The sequence below is a fragment of the Anthonomus grandis genome, chromosome 13 (assembly GCF_022605725.1).
Source record: "Anthonomus grandis grandis chromosome 13, icAntGran1.3, whole genome shotgun sequence".
Classification (NCBI taxonomy): Eukaryota; Metazoa; Arthropoda; class Insecta; order Coleoptera; family Curculionidae; genus Anthonomus; species Anthonomus grandis.
In genome coordinates, this window is record NC_065558.1 from 14,643,028 (window position 1) to 14,657,633 (window position 14,606).

The window sequence follows — 14,606 nt, forward strand, 5'->3', positions numbered from 1 at the left end:
GGACGTAGAACAGGGCATTCTCAAAATTAATTAATAATTAAAAATATATGATATTCATCTATTTATTATAGTAATAGATATATATTTTATATATATCTATCACTAAATTACATTAAGTTCACACCCCTTTAATTTAATAAAAAAAGTAACCTTTGAATTTTTTGTTATCTTTCAAAGCAGTTTGTCAAGCTATTAATCAACCGTTAAATTATATAACTAAAGTTAAATTATATAACAAACCGTCAAATTATATAAAAAATGTATTTTAAGTATTGTCGAGTTAGGAAGGAGTTTTGAAGAGAGTGTAAATGAGAAATTTAAAAGATATTTTGTTTATATTTTTAATTTAACTTTATTTACCTTGATAATGGTAGTAGATATAACTACCGAAACGTTGATTCAAATTACGTATTTTTATTAGAAAAGTAGCTCTTCTCGTTGTTTTTATCGTTTTCAATTTTAATATTCAGAAGTTGGGTAGAATATTGAAAAGAAGAAACGAGCTTAGAGAATAATAGATTAAACCTCAGCTCCTAGATAGATAAAAAATCTATTATACCTCAAGTGAATTATAGTATTTTCTTAATTATTTTTTGCTATAAGTGATGTAATACCCGTAATATCATATAATAAGTAAAGCTTATTTTATTTATTATTTATCATTTATTGTAAATAATTCTTTAAATGATCAAAATTGTATATTTTTTTAAAATTTTTATTGTTTTCATAAAAGGAACAGCTGTACTATAATCGAACCCCAAAAAAAAACTACGATCCATCAAAAGTCAAATTAAAACCGGCCAAATAAATCATCTCTAATAGTTCAAGATTGTACATAACACATTAGGAACCCACAAAAATTTAATTTTATTACTCACGAAATTTACGGCCGTGGCCAGGGCGGGCCGTAATGTATGGCCTTATGTTTACAAGATAAAATCACTACATAATTTATAAGGAAATAAAGGGTGTAAATAACCTCCACAATAACCACCCGCCGGGCCCGAACGCACACTAAATAAAACACCTCTAAAATTCTCGACAAATTTCTCTGATGGCCCGGTCCGGTCGGCCGGTTGTTGGGTCCGATTTTAATCTATTTATTCTTGTTTTTTTCTTATTTTATTTTTTTCTACCTCACGTCAGAATTTTTCAAGTTTTATGCCTACTTGAAGAATGATGGCAAGATAGCACGTGAAGCTCCAACATGGTATTACATGACGGTGCGATGTTGTTTTTTCTTGATTAGCTGTACGAGAAGAACCTGATACCTGAGTTTAAGTTTACTACGTGTAGGTAGGAGTATTGGAAATATGAAAACCATTATAGAATAGAAATCGGAATATTTATGGTTTATTGTACATTATGCACTTATAGGGTAGTCAATTTAACTTGAGACAGCTTAATACTTTAGTCAAGCAATGATGCAATTTAAAATGTTTTTTTTTTGAAAAAACTACATCTAAATATTTGACTCTTTTAATCATACTACTTAATTTATTTAGGATTGGAAATCTCTAAATGATGATGATTTACGCAGTCCGATGTAATGTAAGGCAGAAATGTAATGTAAATATAAACGTACGTTATGCTTTTATAAGGAGGTCTAATTAATTTGATAGAACCTAATAATCGAAAAAGGATACTGATACTGCAGAAGTTAGAGGCAGATATAAAGTTTGATGCAGTCTGGTTTTTAAAAAAAATCACTCTTAAGTCTTTCATTAATGCAAAGCTGCGGTGTTTTGTGATCTCTCATATTTATTTAACGGTATCAATCATGAAATACTATAAAACGATTAAACACTATTAATAATTGTTTAACTTTTAAATTTTGAGACAACCTTGCAGCACCAGTGTTTCATAATTTGGCAAAAGTATTTGACCGCGTCAATTATACAGTGAGGACGCGTCATGTATATAGGGTGAACCAAAAATAAGCAACGACCATCAACTTCAACTTTTTAAATGGAAACACCTTTTTGCATTCCATTTTCGAATTCTGCATAGAATTTTAAGTATATTTTGTATACCTTTGTATACCATGGTAAATTTGCAACTGTTTGAGTCATTTGACCATATTCAAACATGTTTTTTCATAGTTTTTTAACAGGTTTATTTGATTGTTGACACCTTTTAATCGCATGGCAGCAGTATATATTACTGTACGTAAATGTCAGTAAGTGCAAGTGCAGTTGCAAAGTTTAAAAGTATGGCGCGTTTAACTGAAAAATAAAGAATTAAAATTTTGATGATGGTAGGATATCAATCAATCAATCAATCAAATGCTTTATTGTCAGAAAATTTACATTTTATCGACAAAGCTAAAGGAAAAAAAACAAATATAAACAAATAAACATAACAAAAATACTCAGACAAAATACACACAAAGTAAATAGGTACATAACAAAACAAAACTACTGTACAAATTATCAAATTGTACAATTTGGTCGAAATACATAAATAAAATAATTTTTATATACAAATATACACACAATTAAATGTATAAAATTTTAAAAAACCTTAGTCTCAAAAAAAAAACATACAATAAAATAAAACATACAATAAAAAACAGGCAAACATTTTGCAAATAAATAGGTAGCTAATAACGACAGTGTGTGTGCTTTAAAAGGAAATATTAAAAAAGTCTTCTACTGTATATAGGGCTTTTTGCAGTAGTAAAGATTTTAGGGCATTGCGAAAACAACTAAAAGTAGTCATCGCTTTTATTACGGAAGACAGATGGTTGTGCATTTTTATTGCTGCATAAAGTGTAGAGTTCTTTACTAATTCCGACCGTGGAATTGGCAGATGAAGATTATGATCAACATTCCTTAGTGAATAGCTGATAGATTCAAATATAAATAACGAGGGAAGAGTAAGGATCTTATATTTTATAAAATTTACTTGGCAGTGAGCTCTACTATCAAGTCCTAATAAGTAGCGAAGCGCTCTCTTTTGAAGTTTAAATATACGCTCAAATTGGGTCTTGCAGCATGTACCCCAGAATGGAAGGGCGTAACGAAGATGTGACTCAAAAAGAGCATAATAAACTGTTTTGGCCGTGAAAAAGCCTAATTCTCTTGAAATTGATCTTATGGCAAAACATGCCGAGCTTAGTTTTTTAGATAACGTATCTATGTGCAAATCCCATTTCACAGAGCCGTCCACAACAAGACCCAAGAACCTGACAGACTCAACAACTTCCAAACTGGTATTGTTTAGAATAAATGGAGAAATGGTCGTTTTATATGATAAGACTTTAGTTTTTGAGAGATTTAGGCATAAAAGATTGGAATCGCACCACGATTTAATGAAGACCAAGTCGTTGGCAATTGTTGCCATTGCATTCAGATTGCTCCAAGTGAATCTAGTATCATCAGCAAAAAGACAGATTTTTCCGCTTATGTTCAGGCTGGCCAGGTCATTTATAAACAGCAGAAAGAGCATAGGACCCAAAACGGAACCTTGAGGTACCCCAGATTCAATTGGTTTACAAGAAGATCTTGACGTATCAACCTTTACAAGTTGACTTCTGTTGCACAAATATGACTTAAACCATTGAAGGGATATACCTCTGAATCCATAGTGCTGCAATTTGTTAATTAAAATAATGTGGTTTACGCAATGGAAAGCCTTTGAAAAGTCACAGAAAATTGTTACTGTTAAGTAATTTTTGTTGGTATTTGAATAAACGCTGTTAAATAGGGAGAACATAGCATCGTTGGTGCATTTTTTGCTCAGAAATCCAAACTGATAAGGGGTTAAGATATTATATTTAAACAAAAATGACAAAAACCTTTTTTTTAGCCAGGCGTTCTCTGATTTTTGAGAGGGTTGGAAGAAGTGCAATTGGACGATAGTTTGAGGCTTGATCTTTATCTCCTCCTTTATGTAATGGAATGATTATTGCAGTTTTAAGGCAGTTTGGAAAGACCCCATTTTGAAATGATATGTTGATTAGGTCTACTAAATGGATTAGAGTACAATCAGGCATATTTGAAAACATTTTAAGAGTAAGCCCATCTGTACCAGCTGATGATTTGTTTTTTTTTTCGTTAATTGTACTTTGAAGTTCTGTAAATGATACTGGCGTAAAAAAAAAATTGTACAAATTTTCATTAGAGAGATATGACAGAGGATCATCAGAAGGTGTTATGGTGGCCATTAGATTTTTTTCCACGTTTACAAAGTAATTGTTTAGGTCTTCGGGTGATGTAGAGATAGTGCTAGTTGAGGTAGACTTATTTCTTAGTTCGTTAACTCAGAAATAATTTTGCCAGCCGCCCACTGTAATAGATTTCTTTTGCAGCCTTAATTGTTTTAAGATAAGTTTTCCTATACTGCTTGACGTAATTATGAAAAGCAATAGATTCTGAGAACTTTATTAGGTAGGAAACTGAGCGCATGTTTTTTGCCGATACACGAAGACCTTTGGAGGACCAGGGCTTTTGTTTTTTAGTTTTAATTGGCCTTAGAGGAAAAGATATATTTGCAATATCTGATAGCGAATTTAAGAATCTGGAGAACTCATTATCGACATCATTTGAAGGAAAGTTCCAGTTTTCCGTTAGACAATGATTCTTAAAATTTAGAAAATTATTTTTGTTATAAATACGGCCTAATTTACGCAAAGTACTATTGTTAATTGAATCCAAAGAGAAGCTAGTTAATATAGCTTCATGATCTGAAAAGCCCGAACTGAAAATAGTACAATTTAAGAGTTCTGGAGCAAAGGATGACACTACGTAATCGATGGTGGTGGAGCTATTTTTAGTTATTCTGGTGGGTGAATCTATGTGCATTATTAAGCCCATTGACTCGAATATAGACTGGAGTGATTCTTGGGCAGCACATACACCGGAATAGTCAATATTAAGGTCGCCACATAAAATTAGTTTGCTTTTTAAGGGCATGGATTCTAGCAAGCTTAGTAGTTTCTGGCTAAAACTTTGTATATCAGAGTCGGGTGTTCTATATAGACAAATAATGTAGAGATCATGTGAATTATTATAAACAATGTAAAATTCAAACAATTTTTCAGATAATAAGTTATCAAACTTTGATATGGCAACAAGACTCGAACACAATCATGTTTGAGACAAATATGACCTGGACCGTCCCACGCTTTCAGAAAACAGACTATTAGATATTTTGCTCGATTTACAAGAAAATGCACATAAATCAACTCGACAAGTTACTGCAGATCACTCGGTTAATAAATCATGTGTTCTAAAATATTTGCATAGGGATAAATGGCATCCATATAAAATTCATTTAACTCATGAGCGTATTGAAAATGGTCACATCAGCAGAATAAGTTTTACGAAATAATAATGAATCCCACAATTTTCAAGTAAGATTGTTTTTTCCGACGAGGAAAGTTTTTTTTTAATGGTTCTGTAAACAGGCAAGATTTTCGTTATTGTGCAGCATAAAATCCACACTAGAGTATGGAAAGTCACACACAACTTCCCAAGAAGTTAAACGTATGGGTAGGAATTGTAGGTCCATTTTATTAAGAACGCACTTACCTCTGAAAAGTATTTAGAGTTGCTTCAAAATCAGATAGTACCTAGTTTAATTGCACTTTAATTAAATGCTGAAAACCCATTTATATCGGCAGATTCGATATGGTTTCAACAGAATGGCGCCCCCCACACTATTCGCGAACAGTACGAGACTACCTTACCAACATTTTTCCAAATAGATGGATTGGAAGGGGTGTTTCATTGAATGGTCAGCAAGGTCGGCAGATTTAACACCATTGCATTTTTATTTATGGGATAATCTAAAATCTAAAGTTTATTTTGATAAACCTGAAAGTTTAGAAGAATTAAAAAATAGAATTAGAGCCGAAATACAACAAATCTGGCCTTAAACAATAAGTAAAGTATTACCAGAATTTGAATATCGACTTGGTTACTGTCAGAAAGTTAATGGTTAATAATGTGGACATTTATTTTAATTTTTTTATTTTGTTTTTGTTATAAACTGTTCCAAAAATTCATGGTTATTTATAAAAAAATTAATCGCGAAATAGTAGTATCCTTGCACGATGACTAATTAAAAGTTACTTGGTCGTACAAAAGATTCGTCAAGAGATGAGGACATTTAAATGCCTGTTAATCAATGTTATCTGGAAATGTTAAACTTTAGCGAATGTTAAATGAAATTAAATGGAATGGCTAAGAAACCTCAACAGTGGTACTCCTTTGTAGTGGGGATCTTAGAATAATAAACTCCACCGCTTTTACGACTCTGCAAAGTTTGCAACAACAAATCCTTGACAGTGAAATATTTTTTGCCTTAATTTAAAAATTTTTAGGTTTTTTTTTCTATATACTTTTATTGGGCTTAGGTCTTTGGTATATTTATAAAATTAGTAATAATATTATCTAAAAATTATATGTATTCTAGAAACAACTATAAAATTACTGATTAATTATATAGAACCGCTCATTCGTAAATTCGAGATCAGAAGCTTAGTGCGATCCCTGATGAAATACCATGTTATCTGGAAAATGTGTTGGCTTTGGCAACTGTGTGACGCTTTGGCAACTCTTTTATATTTAACATTTAATAAATCTTTGAGATCAGTCATATTCTCTGCTTTCTGGCTACTTCAACTATTACCGACATAAGCTACTTAATTTTAAATCAGGCAATAAATCGGATTTTTAAAACTATGATAACTACTTATCTATACTGTACTCCCTTTACGAGTTTAGAATACCTGAACTGTTTGGCTCTTCTTTTTTCTAAAAAATTATCCAATGATTGTATTGGTATTTTTAATACGGATTTATCGAAAGCAAATACACCAATGCAAATCTTCAAATTTATAGTAATAGTTGAGAGCCTTGGAGGTTGGTAATTGAGTCGCAAATTGGTTGCACCATTTTCTTAGTGTATACAATAAGTTTAATAAGTCTGCCAGATCAAGCCCTCTATCCTTTCTTGCATTTGCTATTAATGTTTCTTTTGAAACAGCTGCATTTCCAAATAAGTCAAAGTATCTATTATAAAACCTCTATTTAAAGGTAGTCAACTAAATGATTCTGCTAGTTATAAACCCATTTCACTTTTACTATGTCTATTAAATCATAAAAATGTTGGTTAAGAAAATAATGATGACCTCCCTCAGAAAACACAGCATTTTAAGCAAAGGTCAGTTCGGCTTTCGACAGGGTTCAAGCATGAATGATTTTCCGGAAAGACAAATATTGCAAATAAACTTTTTATTTAAGCATGAGTACTTGTGATGCAGCCGCAGCGGTCTTATATGATTTCTCTAAAGCATTTGATTGAATGAATCACAGATGATTACTCGGTACGCTCTTTTGCTATAGTTTCAGACGATCTCATGAAATCGTTTATTCTGTGGTCATATGCCCTGCTTTCTGGCTACTTCAACAATTACCGACATAAGCTACTTAAATTTAAATCAGGCAATAAATCGGATTTTTAAAACTATAATAACTACTGTACTGTACTCCCTTTACGAGTTTAGAATACCCAAACTGTTTGGCTCTTTTTTTTTCTAAAAAATTATCCAATGATTGCATTGGTATTTTTAATAAGGATTTATCAAAAGCAAATCCACCAACGCAAATCTTCAAATTTATAATAATAGTTGAGACCCTTGGAGGTTAGTAATAGAGTCACAAATTGGTTGCACCATTTTCTCAGTGTATACAAAAAGTTTAATAAGTCTGCCAGATCAACCTCACTATCCTTTCTTGCATTTGCTATTAATGCTTCTCTTGAAATAACTGCATTTCCAAATAAGTCAAAGTATCTATTATAAAACCTCTATTTACAGGTAGTCAACTATAGTGATTCTGCTAGTTATAAACCCATTTCACTTTTACTACGTCTATTAAATCATAAAAATGTTGGTTAAGAAAAGAATGGTGACCTCCCTCAGAAAACACAGCATTTTAAGCAAAGGTCAGTTCGGCTTTCGACATGGTTCAAGCATGAATGATTTTCCGAAAAGACAAATATTGCAAAAAAACTTTTTATTTAAGCATGAGTACTTGTGATGCAGCCGCAGCGGTCTTCTATGATTTCTCTAAAGCATTTGATTGAGTGAATCACAGATGATTACTCGGTACGCTCTTTTTTTTTGTATATACTTTTATTGGGCTCAGGCCTTTTGCATGGATTCTTTATAAAATAAATTAATGAAATTAGTTATAATATTAATATATAATTTTATAAATACTATATACTGCCTTTAAAATTTATTATAGTTCTCGAAAATTATATTAACACTTCTAGATTTCAATGTAAATCATTAAAATATAGATGAGTCTAACAAGCTTTAATAAAATGTATACACTTTTTTGCATAATAACACGCATAGTTTCTTATAAATCCATTTATGAATATTCGTTATTGACTAACCAGATAATTTTTCATATTCGCTGGTGCGTTCATTATTCCTATAAATAATATATTATTTTGAATATGAACGAGATTTTAGTATAAATATTGCTATTGTTGCTCATAAAGTATCAGTTTGTACAACAAGATCGAATTGAACAAACCTTAAACAGCATCCAATATGAAATATTTTGGGGTAAGTTTAAAGAGTTTTTAATTTTTTTGTTTTAATAAGTCTTTTTTTATTTAGTGCTATAACTTAACGTACTTTAGAGGTGTTAAGTTAAATATAACTAAAAAATCTAATTTTTTAATAGATATTTGTCGTCCTCTTTGCCTTCATCGCCCTAAGTTTAGCTGGTGGACATGATGATGATTATTATAGAAGTTCTCATGATGACTCCAAAAAGGTGGTCTACGTAGAAAAACAATCCAGATACAATCGGCCCAGTTACAAAATTATAGAGAAAGAACCAGAATACAAGAAGGTGGTTTATAAATATGAGAAACCAGATGAGAAGAAGATTCAAGTTAATGTTAAAGTGATCAAGCAAAACGAACATGATGACAAAGCTGTGTACAAATACGTTGAGAAGAAGTACCATCATTAATACTTTTTGTTGGATTTTAACGCAATCTTATTACATAAATATGTTTAAATGCTTTTTCTATAAATTGAATTAATATCACATTTTAAAAACGACAGTGTTACACTTTTTTTACGTTATTTACAAATAAAATCTTTATAAAAACATGTTTTTTTTCTTAATTCCAAGGTAACCAGTCTTGCAATTTTTAATTTTTTTTATGAAATTTTATTGGAATTGAAGGATCAAGAAGCATTAGCAGCAGTATTTTGCGATCTAATAACACATTTGAGTTTATCAACCATAAAATACTACTGCATACAGGCCCACCGAGAGAAAAACCGGGCCTGGGTCTAAAAATGTACGGGCCCTTAAACAAAAATCCCAAGCAACACATCATATATTATTATCGTTAAATATTTATTTATTCAACGATTTTTTGGTAAATTATTGGTTTTGGTATATTTATCACCCATATATAGGGTGGTATAAGGGTAGTATAAAATTTAGTATTTGTATCTGTACTTTTTTTAATTTTTTAAGGTTATCTTAAGTTTTTCGAATGAAATGTGAAAAAAGCACTATTTCATTTCTCAAAAGCAAGACGTATCGCTATAAAAATTGCAGTGGTTGTGCCATTTTTTATCGCAAATTACTGGAAATTCAGTTTTCTTAAGATAAGTCATTAAGCTTTTAAAAAAATTAAGTTTTTTTTGGTTCTAGACAACTTTTTATTATCTAGGTTTAAAAATACGGTTTTTAAAATAAAACTATTGGCATATTTATCGATCGTATATAGTCAAGGTATATTTATTAAACTGTAGAATATACGTATATCATATACGATTCTGTATATGAAGAAAAAAAAAATTTTAGCATTTAAAAAAATTGAAAAGGGATTTACACAGCTAGTTTTTACACTCGATCACTGCACCTCCAATATGTGATAAAATGACTCCAATATCACGTATATAGAATACCATACACAAAGAAATCTAGAAAATAGTAGGAAATACATTAACGCGTATGAAACAATAATTATACCAAATAAGATATAGTCGTTTTCGCTCTTATCGTGCGGGTTCAAAGGTCACCACGTAATATGAATCAAATTGAAAAATCAGTGGCTGCCAAAATGTTATTTCCTTGAGAGTTTGACAATACATTGAACGCCGTCATGTGACATATTAAAGCCGCGTATACACCTTAGATCATAATTATTAACTGACGTGATGCCGTAAAAATGTCTGCGGAATACTACGTATCCGAGATTCGACATGTAAAACATATGTTGGTTATTTCCTTTCATGACGTGAAAAAGCCCATAAGTATAAAGCCCGTTGGGTATATGCCTCATCGGTATATGCCTAGAATCCCCGATATTCTGCTAAGTTGCCAGACATAATATTTACTTTTCTTTTTTGAAAAATTGTCCGAAATATTTAAATTTTTTTATGAGAGCAAAAATGCCTCCCTAGCCTTTCATTAAAATTGTACCATATTTCATTTAAAAATGGTTGTTACCTAAATTTTTGAGAAATTAGTATACGATTTAGGATGACCCTATGTATGTGCATAACATACTAATTTGTCGATTTCAGGGCACAGCGTCTAATTTTTAACGATTGTGTTTTTTTGTAATAATTATTGGGAAACTATACATTTTGGTATAATGACAAACAATTAATTTGCATTATGTGTGATGCAGTGCAGTCAGAGACCAGAAAACTACTTTCTTTGTTTAAAGGCAAGTTCACGTTACAATCTCACTTTTAAAATGACATTTTAATTTTATGATTTATTATTTGTCGTCCGACCCAATCTATACGTTGATGCACAGAAAATTAAAAAAGTTGTGTTATCTTTACTTTTATATCAGTTAAAAGTCAAAAAAAGATAAAAAATAACTAAAAAAAAACTGGTGAATGCGGCGGGCATTTCTATCTCCCAGGGCATTCACCAATTTATTTACTTAGCTTTTTTTAAAAAGATAAATACGAGGGGAGCTACGACAGTTCTTTAAAATTTCGTTTTCTTATGAATATTTATTTATTTACACATTACAAGGCAAAAAAAGATTGAAACTAACTTTTAAAAAAATGGAGAATGCGCCGGGCATATCTATCTCCCAGCGCATTCACCTATTTATTTACTTAGCTTTGTTTAAAAAAAAATTTTGTACTTTTTAATCATACCTAAATAATAAACGAAATGCAAAAAGAAAACTAATTATTTTAATAACGAAAAAGAAAATAAGGGATTGCTTATAGAATGTACAAGAAGAAGTAGCTAAAGCGCTTGGAATTAGTTTAAGAATGGTGCAAAAGGTTGTATATGAAAACAAGAACAATCTTATTTCCAAGCAGGAAACAAAGTGTAAAAGGAAGAAGCCGAAGACTAAAGATTTAGTTACAAGAAAAGGTAAAAACAGTTTTTGTGAAATTATAATACCTTATTTTACGCATACCTAACATTTCACGTGATTAAAAAATACAGAGTGAATTCTCCGCTTTAGAAAAGGCACTCATGGAGTCAGCCACATTGGGGACAAGGCTGAAGCTGCAGAGTGACAAAACGCAGTTGACGAAAGAACTGGCAACACCACACTTAACCTCAACTTAGTTGTCAGCTATTTGTTGACAAAACTAATCGAATACAGGGTTATTCTAATGATTAATCACGTCCCATAGTGAGTGATTTAGTGCGTGATAACACCCTCGTCGTGATAAAATTTGGCTTTCCGCCACTCTTCATGAAAAATATATATCCAAATCGACCTATTTTGCAAAAAGTCCCATAATTTTTCGTTAGTTTAGAGAAAAGCCGCCAAACTGCAGAATTTTACCATTTCTTTTTTTAAATTTTGATTATTTTCTTCACAATTAATCCTGATCATATTTCTTGAGTGACTTGTTATATCGCATACAAAACAATGTATTCGTGGCGGCCTTTTAGCCATCTCTTTTAAAGTCGCCAATCTCAATATTCAGTTGGCATTCATTCTCAGTATTAATTTAGGCAAAAAAAAACTTTTCTTAAAGCAGAAACACCTTAGAACATTGAAAGGCCTTTCAATGTTCTAAGAGAAACACCTTATTCTTGATTTGTGTCAAAAAACTTATGGTTGCTATGACATTACTCGTGTGCTTTACTGGTCACGTTTACCATTGTTGCATTTCGTAGTGCTTCAGTAAGCAGAATCCATACAGTGCTTTCATTTTAAAACGAACCACTTTTAATAGCTTCTTGCCCTTTAAAATTATGTATCATCTCAGGGTAGCCATTTGAAATACAAAGTTACAGATACACTAATTGAATACAAAAATCGCAACAATTAAAAACCTTGACTTTTTTCATACAAGGATAATATTCTTGGAAAAAGAACAATAAAAAACCTAATAATGTTAAAATATAAGCATTAAAATGCATAAGATCCCGGTAACCCTTAATAAGATTTATGAATATTCGTTATTGAATAGTGAGATAACTTTTAATATTCGCTGATACGTTTCCTATTTCATTATTTCTATTATATTGTCTTAAATATGAAGTATAAATATTGCTATAGTTACTTACAAGGTATCAGTGTATACATCAAGATCGAACTAAACAAACCTTAACGGCATAAAATATGAAATCTTTTGCAGTAAGTATAAAGAGTTTTAATATTTTATTTCAATGAAAGCTTTTTTGTTTAGTGTCGTTCGTTTTTCAATCAATAAAACATTTTCTTATCTAAATACATAGCTTATTATTTAAAGCATTCCCTCAATATAAAAATTACTTAGTTACTAATATTTTATTTTATTATAACTATTATTGTAATTTTTTTATAGATATTTATCGTCCTTTTTGCGTTCATCGTTCTAAGTTTAGCTGGTGGACATGATGATGATTACTATAGGAGTTCTCATGACGACTCTAAAAAGGTGGTCTACGTAGAAAAGCAATCCGGATACCACCGGCCCAGTTACAAAATTATAGAAAAAGAACCAGAATACAAGAAGGTAGTTTATAAATATGTAAAGCCAGAGGAAAAGAAGGTTCAAGTTAATGTTAAAGTGATCAAACAAAAAGAACAGGATGATGATGTTGCGTACAAATACATTGAGAAGAAGTACCATCATTAATACTTTTATTAGATTTGATTGCAATCTTATTAAATAAATATGTTTAAAAGGTTTAAATAAATTAAATTATTATTACATTTTGGAGATGATAAAGTTTTACAGATTTGTTACTATATTTGTATCTAAATTTCTAATAAAAGCATGTTTTGCCTAAATCCAAATCAACCAGTGTTTTTTTGTTCAATAAATTTACCTGAAAATGAGGGATCACGAAGCCTCAGCAGCATTGTTTTGTGATCCAACAAACTGCTGCACATACTGTACAATGAAATATTGCTTAAAAGTTACAAGTTGTACTTAAAGGAGGCAGCCGAAATAAAATAATTGATTTACCAGTATAATGCAATATAGTTATTTTTTAATTTGTGCAAGCAATTTTACATCGAAATTCATGACCAAGAAGCCTGCGTAGTGGTGTTTTGTGATCTAACAAAAGCATCCTTAGTTTCTCGATCTGATATCTCAGTAAATGTTAGAACCAACATTTACTTAATCGGTTACATAAATTAAACTGCAACTTATTTTCTTACAAATAAAGTTTATTTAACTATTATGGCATTAGTAGATCAAAACATATCGACTCTAGACTTCCAAGTTGACGCTCCTATTTGAGTGTGTCTAGGAAAATAAACGACTTAAAACCCTAAGAAGCAGTATTTTGTATTTCGACAAAATGACTGTCGCTTCAGTTATGCTTAAAAGTGACATGAGGTTCGTCAAACAAAAGATTATTGATCATTAATGTCTTGTGATATGACAAAAGCATTTAACTGTGTCAATCGTGAAATATTTCTGCATAACAAGATACTACTTAAGAGTTAATTGATATTATAATAGGATAATGAAAAGCAAGATTGATTTTACACTATGGTGCAATATGTTTGTCTTAAAATTTTGCTAAGTTAACTGACATTAAAATGTATTGCCAGAAAGTCTTACTAGTACTGTTTTGTAAATTGACAAAAGCATTTGACTTTAAAAAACAAATACTTTAACCAGTCCATATTTACGTTTTCTGATTTAGCAAAAGGATTATCTTGGATTCATCAACTAATACTGCTTAAAATGTATTTGATGTTGCAAGAATTTAGCAAGAGAAGACCTATTGATTTTACAGTCTACTCCAATGTGGGTATTTGAAATCTAAGTCAACCATTAATGCTATCTTTATTCTCTGCAGCATTGCTACATGAAAATTAATTACGAAAATAACAAATCATTTTTTGGTAGCTCTGTACCCAGGTTATCATCACGTCAATACTGCACCTTTTATTCGAAAGCACCCACTACTTTTACCTCTTGGAAGTTTGTTGCTTTGTTCATAAAAACCCTAAACTAAATAATGCTGTAATACATGATATGTAATACTCGCAATAATATAAATGAGCACTTAACAATTCCCAAGAGTAAGAGGTACAGTTAACCCAGTTACAACATATTAGAGAAAAAACTAGAATACAAGAAGGTAGTTTATAAGTATGTAACACCAGAAGAGAAA

General features: G+C 30.9%; 1 long non-coding RNA gene across 1 annotated transcript; it reads left to right on the forward strand.

Moving 5' to 3' along the window:
* The first annotated feature begins 12,521 nt into the window (after positions 1–12,521).
* LOC126743731 (uncharacterized) lies at positions 12,522–13,269 on the forward strand. Its single transcript, XR_007662970.1, has 2 exons — positions 12,522–12,624; positions 12,815–13,269. It is a non-coding gene; the product is annotated as an uncharacterized LOC126743731 (long non-coding RNA).
* Positions 13,270–14,606: the final 1,337 nt, after the last annotated feature.